Source organism: Heptranchias perlo, chromosome 12 (genome assembly GCF_035084215.1).
Source record: "Heptranchias perlo isolate sHepPer1 chromosome 12, sHepPer1.hap1, whole genome shotgun sequence".
NCBI lineage: Eukaryota > Metazoa > Chordata > Chondrichthyes > Hexanchiformes > Hexanchidae > Heptranchias > Heptranchias perlo.
The window spans coordinates 64,357,117-64,364,616 of NC_090336.1; the positions used below are offsets into that span (position 1 = coordinate 64,357,117).

The 7,500-nt window shown below is 53.3% G+C and overlaps 2 pseudogenes; both read right to left on the reverse strand.

The window, feature by feature from the left end:
* Positions 1-3,339: 3,339 nt before the first annotated feature.
* On the reverse strand, positions 3,340-3,456 carry LOC137329821 (U2 spliceosomal RNA; annotated as a pseudogene).
* A 967-nt stretch (positions 3,457-4,423) lies between these two features.
* LOC137329740 (U2 spliceosomal RNA) lies at positions 4,424-4,540 on the reverse strand (annotated as a pseudogene).
* Between the last annotated feature and the right edge of the window lie 2,960 nt (positions 4,541-7,500).

Genomic DNA, 7,500 nt, shown 5'->3' on the forward strand with positions numbered 1-7,500 from the left:
GTGTCTCTCTCTCTCTCTCTCTCTCTCTCACTCTTACTCAGAGCTGCTGTGGAAGGAAACCTTTTTAAAAAGAACTTGCATATTGAAAAAAAGATGTGTCTCAAGCTGCCGGGGCCCTGTCCATTGTCACGTTAATGGCAGGACGGGGCAGGACTGCTTTGACCAGGAGACCTGTTTTCTGGGACGCAGGTGTGAGATTCCAGGGGACCTGCTTTGTGCTGATTTCCCTGCCTCCCTCCCTCCCCCCCAGGACTTCCTTCTGAACACCTTTGTCGTTTAATCGAGGGCCAAAAGCCTGCCTGTGAAAGGGAAGGATCAGCCGGTCAGCCCCCTGCTGGTCGCTGCTGCCAGTGCAGCAGGCGTGCGTGTGTCCTCGGCCTCGTGTCCAGGTCCCTCAGGGACTTGAGGCAGCTCTCCCCGGTGGTCTCGTGGTCAGGACCGGGCTTCGAATCCCAGTCGGGGGGGGATGACTTTCTGCTGCAGATTAATTGGCATGAAGGAAAGTCTCCCCTCCTGAGCGTAAAGCTCCACCCTCACCACCACCACCGCCTTTTCCTCCCCTTGACAAACGGACAGACAGACAGTCAGACAGTCAGTCCAGTTCGGGAGCGCAGCTTTCATTAAGCAATGGCGTTTGTGACAACTCATCGTCTGACAGGTTGATGATTTCCCCACACGCCTCCTGCCGAATAAAAGGCTCACCCTCCCGGACACTACCCCCAGAATCACCCACCCCCCCCCCCCCGGGGTGAATATTAAGCCCGAGAACACCGACTGTAACCAACCGCAGTGAAAAGTTGAAGTGGCAACTCATTAACCAGATTTATTTTGGGCAACTCATTAACCAGATTTTTTGTTCATTTGGTTTATGAGTTGCCAAGTGTAAATCTGGTTAATGAGTTGCCACTTCAACTTTTCACTGCGGTTGGTTACAGTCGGTGTTCTCGGGCTTAATATTCGCCCCAGGGGGGGTGTATAGCGGGCGATGGCCGGTGTGGAGTGCGTTTTTTGGGGGTTGATTTTCACTTTGCCTCGCTGGTGGAATTTGTGGGAGGCAGGCAAGGGGATTGGTGTGGGCTGGTGGGCGGCAAGGGAGATGCTTGCTTCGGGGTGTTATCCTCACTTTGGTCCGCTGGTGAGAGTAGGCAGCGGCAGGCCGGCAGGCAGGCAGGCAGGCAGGCAGGCAAGTGTGATGTAGTGTGGGGTGCAGTGCAGTGCGGTGCAGTGCAGTGCTGCCCTGTCGTTTATGAAAGGTTGTAATGACACTGCTTTGCAGCTGACCATGTCCACTGATTTGTGACGCCCGTATGGAGGTTGATATCTCAGGAGGGCCGAGGCCGATTTCCTCCGGGGACGGCTCGTCGCGTGCGGCAGGACGAGGCGCAGCGGACGGTACCGAGCGCTCGGAGGTGCGGCGCTGCCCGCCGGAGGTACAGCGAAAGGCTGCAAACCGCTTTCCGCCTGCTAACTCGGCGGCCGTCAGACCGACCGACTCCGCTTTACCACCGGAGCTAGAGTCGGGCAAGGGGCACCGAAAGGTACCGGAAGGATCGCGTTCGCACGACGGGAAGTCGACTAGCGGGCCGCCGAAAGCGAGCCGGGGGCCCCCGGTTTTTCTGTCCCACCTGGAGACTGATATCTCAGGAAGGCCGAGGCCGATTTCCTCCGGGGACGGCTCGTCGCGTGCGGCAGGACGAGGCGCAGCGGACGGTACCGAGCGCTCGGAGGTGCGGCGCTGCCCGCCGGAGGTACAGCGAAAGTCTGCGAACCGCTTTCCGCCTCCTCTCACCGCACGGCTCTCCTTTTCACCCACTGGCGGATTTTCACCCTCCGACTGCTCGCTACCGTCCGCTGCGCCTGGTCCGGGCCCTGTCCATTGTCATGTTAATGGCAGGGCGGGGCAGGACTGCTTTCACCAGGAACCCGGTTTTCTGGGTCAGAGGTTCCAGGGGACCTGTTTTGTGCGGACTTCCCTGTGTCCGTCCCTCCCTGCCTGCCTTCCCCCCAGGACTTCCTTCTGAACACCTTTGTCGTTTAAAATAATAATAAATAATATGTGTGTGTGTGTGTGTGTGTCGGTGTCAGTATCAGTCAGTCAGTCAGTCTCTCTCTCTCTCTCTCTCTCTCTCTCTCACTCAGAGCTGCTGTGGAAGGAAACTTTTTTAAAAAGAACTTGCTTATTGAAAGAAAGATGTGTCTCAAGCTGCCGGGCCCTGTCCATTGTCATGTCAATGGCAGGACTGCTTTCACCAGGAACCCGGTTTTCTGGGTCAGAGGTTCCAGGGGACCTGTTTTGTGCGGACTTCCCTGTGTCCGTCCCTCCCTGCCTGCCTTCCCCCCAGGACTTCCTTCTGAACACCTTTGTCGTTTAAAATAATAATAAATAATATGTGTGTGTGTGTGTGTGTGTGTCGGTGTCAGTCAGTGAGTCAGTGTCTCTCTCTCTCTCTCTCTCTCTCTCTCTCTCTCACTCAGAGCTGCTGTGGAAGGAAACTTTTTTAAAAAGAACTTGCTTATTGAAAGAAAGATGTGTCTCAAGCTGCCGGGTCCTGTCCATTGTCCTGTCAATGGCAGGACTGCTTTCACCAGGAACCCGGTTTTGTGGGTCAGAGGTTCCAGGGGACCTGTTTTGTGCGGACTTCCCTGTGTCCGTCCCTCCCTGCCTGCCTTCCCCCCAGGACTTCCTTCTGAACACCTTTGTCGTTTCAGCGAGGGCCAAAAGCCTGCCTGTGAAAGGGAAGGATCAGCCGGTCAGCCCCCTGTTGGTCGCTGCTGCCAGTGCAGCAGGCGTGCGTGTGTATTCGGCCTCGTGTCCAGGTCCCTCAGGGACTTGAGGCATCTCTCCCCGGTGGTCTCGTGGTCAGGACCGGGCTTCGAATCCCGGTCGGGGGGGATGGCTTTCTGCTGCAGATTAATTGGCACCTCTGAAAGAAAGTCTCCCCTCCTGAGCGTAAAGCTCCACCCTCACCACCACCGCCACCTTTTCCACCCCTTGACAAACAGACAGACAGACAGACAGTCAGTCAGTCCAGTTCGGGAGCGCAGCTTTCATTTGGAAGCAGACCCTGCTTGTTTAAAGTCAACGACGCCAAGTTATTTTGCACTTTGAATTATATCGCTACGTGCGAGCGGCACTCAGCCTTGGAGAAGAAAAAAATACCACTGAGCTGAGAAAGGTCTTTTTAAAACGGTTTCCTTCCACAGCAGCTCTGAGTGTAAGAGAGAGAGAGAGAGAGAGAGAGAGATATCAGCTTTATTCTCAGTAATAAAACACACACACACACACACACACACAGACACTGGGAAAGAGCTGTTTTTCCTTTTGAATATCTCCCCACGGGGAGCTGCACCGTTCCCAGAAACACTGCAATACTGGGTCGATGCGTGGAGTGGACAGAGCAAGCCCCTAGTCCATCTCCCTGTTCCAAAAATTAATTAAAAATAATAATAAATAATATGTGTGTGTGTGTGTGTGTGTGTGTGTGTGTGTGTGTGTGTCGGTGTCAGTATCAGTCAGTCAGTCAGTGTCTCTCTCTCTCTCTCTCTCTCTCTCTCACTCAGAGCTGCTGTGGAAGGAAACTTTTTTAAAAAGAACTTGCTTATTGAAAGAAAGATGTGTCTCAAGCTGCCGGGCCCTGTCCATTCTCCTGTCAATGGCAGGACTGCTTTCACCAGGAACCCGGTTTTCTGGGTCAGAGGTTCCAGGGGACCTGTTTTGTGCGGACTTCCCTGTGTCCGTCCCTCCCTGCCTGCCTTCCCCCCAGGACTTCCTTCTGAACACCTTTGTCGTTTGAGCGAGGGCCAAAAGCCTGCCTGTGAAAGGGAAGGATCAGCCGGTCAGCCCCCTGCTGGTCGCTGCTGCCAGTGCAGCAGGCGTGCGTGTGTATTCGGCCTCGTGTCCAGGTCCCTCAGGGACTTGAGGCAGCTCTCCCCGGTGGTCTCGTGGTCAGGACCGGGCTTCGAATCCCGGTCGGGGGGGATGACTTTCTGCTGCAGATTAATTGGCACCTCTGAAAGAAAGTCTCCCCTCCTGTGCGTAATGCTCCACCCTCACCACCACCGCCGCCTTTTCCACCCCTTGACAAACAGACAGACAGACAGACAGACAGTCAGTCCAGTTCGGGAGCGCAGCTTTCATTTGGAAGCAGACCCTGCTTGTTTCAAGTCAACGACGCCAAGTTATTTTGCACTTTGAATTATATCGCTACGTGCGAGCGGCACTCAGCCTTGGAGAAGAAAAAAATACCACTGAGCTGAGAAAGTTCTTTTTAAAAAGGTTTCCTTCCACAGCAGCTCTGAGTGAGAGAGAGAGAGAGAGAGAGAGATATCAGCTTTATTCTCAGTAATAATACACACACACACACACACACACACACAGAGACACTGGGAAAGAGCTGTTTTTCCTTTTGAATATCTCCCCACGGGGAGCTGCACCGTTCCCAGAAACACTGCAATACTGGGTCGATGCGTGGAGTGGACGGAGCAAGCCCCTATTCCATCTCCCTGTTCTAAAAATCAATTAAAAATATTAATAAATAATATGTGTGTGTGTGTGTGTGTGTGTCGGTGTCAGTATCAGTCAGTCAGTCAGTGTCTCTCTCTCTCTCTCTCTCTCACTCAGAGCTGCTGTGGAAGGAAACTTTTTAAAAAAGAACTTGCTTATTGAAAGAAAGATGTGTCTCAAGCTGCCGGGCCCTGTCCATTGTCATGTTAATGGCAGGACTGCTTTCACCAGGAACCCGTTTTTCTGGGTCAGAGGTTCCAGGGGACCTGTTTTGTGCGGACTTCCCTGTGTCCGTCCCTCCCTGCCTGCCTTCCCCCCAGGACTTCCTTCTGAACACCTTTGTCGTTTAAAATAATAATAAATAATATGTGTGTGTGTGTGTCGGTGTCAGTATCAGTATCAGTCAGTCAGTGTCTCTCTCTCTCTCTCTCTCTCACACTCAGAGCTGCTGTGGAAGGAAACTTTTTTAAAAAGAACTTGCTTATTGAAAGAAAGATGTGTCTCAAGCTGCCGGGCCCTGTCCATTGTCATGTCAGTGGCAGGACTGCTTTCACCAGGAACCCTTCCCTGCCATTGCAGTGTTGATTTGGTCCTTATGCAAATTTAGGGGCGGAGCCAGCACACAAACGACCAATCACAGCAAAGTCCGCACTTTGCGAGCGCACGAGGTCGCGGCCAGCGTTCCAGTCCGCTCAGATCCAAATAAGCCCGAAAAGGAACACGCTCGATCTTAGCCAAAAGGCCGAGAAGCGATACCGCGCTCGATGCGAATTGATCTCGGGTCCTGTTTGCCCTCCCTCTTTGTTCTCTGGCTGCCGGTGTTGAAAGCAGTCTCGAAGCACTGCCGTTCTCTCCCACTCTGGCCACATTTTTTGCCACCGTTTCTAATTGCAACAGTGGATGAGTTTAAAGAAGTTGCCGTTTTTTCCTTTCTTGCCAGGATTGCTTGACAGATTGGTAAATTTGCCAGTAGGCCACCAATCAGATGGGGGAGGGTTGTGTCTCAACGGACCTCCGTCAGTCAGTCTCAGTCACTAACGAACTGCCGTGGAAGGAAACCTCTTTGAGTAAAACTAGTGACGTGGCGTGTCTCACAGCGAGTGAGTGAGATTGCAACGGCCAATTGAGAAAGAGGTGAGGTGCTGACAATCAGCAGCTCGTGTTGAAACATTCATTCCACGGCAGGCAAGACCAATCAAAAAAAATACTGCAGATGCTGGCTCGGCTCGGCTGGCTGGCTGGCTGGCTGGAAATGGGAAATAAAAACACAAGGCGTGTTAAAGGCTGGTTAAACTGTCGAAAGAAACAAGGCGTTAATGTTTCAGAAGCGCCTATTGAAAGACGTCTCTCAAGCTGCTCCCTGACTGGGCCCTGTCCGTTGTCATGTTAATCGCTGGTTAAACTGTCGGAAGAAACAAGGCGTTAATGTTTCAGAAGTGCCTATTGAAAGGTGTCTCTCAAGCTGCTCCCTGACTGGGCCCTGTCCGTTGTCATGTTAATCCCAGGGCGGGGGCGGGACTGCTTTGACCGGGAGACCTGTTTTCTGGGACGCAGGTGTGACATTCCAGGGAGGCACCTACTTTGTGCTGATTCGAAACGACCACGACAACGGCAACTTGCAGTTCTATATTACAACAACAACAACGCGCGTGTGGTAGTTGGGAGGGGCTGCGTTCGCGCTCTCCCCCCTGCATTGAAACTCAAAGTTCGATTTTCAATCCCATAGTCCACCAATCGGATGGGAGACGGTGTGTGTGTGTGTGTGTGTGTGTGTGTGTGTGTGTGTGTGTGTCAGTGTCAGTGTCAGTCAGTCTCTCTCTCTCTCTCTCTCTCTCTCTCACTCTTACTCAGAGCTGCTGTGGAAGGAAACCTTTTTAAAAAGAACTTGCATATTGAAAAAAAGATGTGTCTCAAGCTGCCGGGGCCCTGTCCATTGTCACGTTAATGGCAGGACGGGGCAGGACTGCTTTGACCAGGAGACCTGTTTTCTGGGACGCAGGTGTGAGATTCCAGGGGACCTGCTTTGTGCTGATTTCCCTGCCTCCCTCCCTCCCCCCCAGGACTTCCTTCTGAACACCTTTGTCGTTTAATCGAGGGCCAAAAGCCTGCCTGTGAAAGGGAAGGATCAGCCGGTCAGCCCCCTGCTGGTCGCTGCTGCCAGTGCAGCAGGCGTGCGTGTGTCCTCGGCCTCGTGTCCAGGTCCCTCAGGGACTTGAGGCAGCTCTCCCCGGTGGTCTCGTGGTCAGGACCGGGCTTCGAATCCCAGTCGGGGGGGGATGACTTTCTGCTGCAGATTAATTGGCATGAAGGAAAGTCTCCCCTCCTGAGCGTAAAGCTCCACCCTCACCACCACCACCGCCTTTTCCTCCCCTTGACAAACGGACAGACAGACAGTCAGACAGTCAGTCCAGTTCGGGAGCGCAGCTTTCATTAAGCAATGGCGTTTGTGACAACTCATCGTCTGACAGGTTGATGATTTCCCCACACGCCTCCTGCCGAATAAAAGGCTCACCCTCCCGGACACTACCCCCAGAATCACCCACCCCCCCCCCCCCGGGGTGAATATTAAGCCCGAGAACACCGACTGTAACCAACCGCAGTGAAAAGTTGAAGTGGCAACTCATTAACCAGATTTATTTTGGGCAACTCATTAACCAGATTTTTTGTTCATTTGGTTTATGAGTTGCCAAGTGTAAATCTGGTTAATGAGTTGCCACTTCAACTTTTCACTGCGGTTGGTTACAGTCGGTGTTCTCGGGCTTAATATTCGCCCCAGGGGGGGTGTATAGCGGGCGATGGCCGGTGTGGAGTGCGTTTTTTGGGGGTTGATTTTCACTTTGCCTCGCTGGTGGAATTTGTGGGAGGCAGGCAAGGGGATTGGTGTGGGCTGGTGGGCGGCAAGGGAGATGCTTGCTTCGGGGTGTTATCCTCACTTTGGTCCGCTGGTGAGAGTAGGCAGCGGCAGGCCGGCAGGCAGGCAGGCAGGCAGGCAGGCA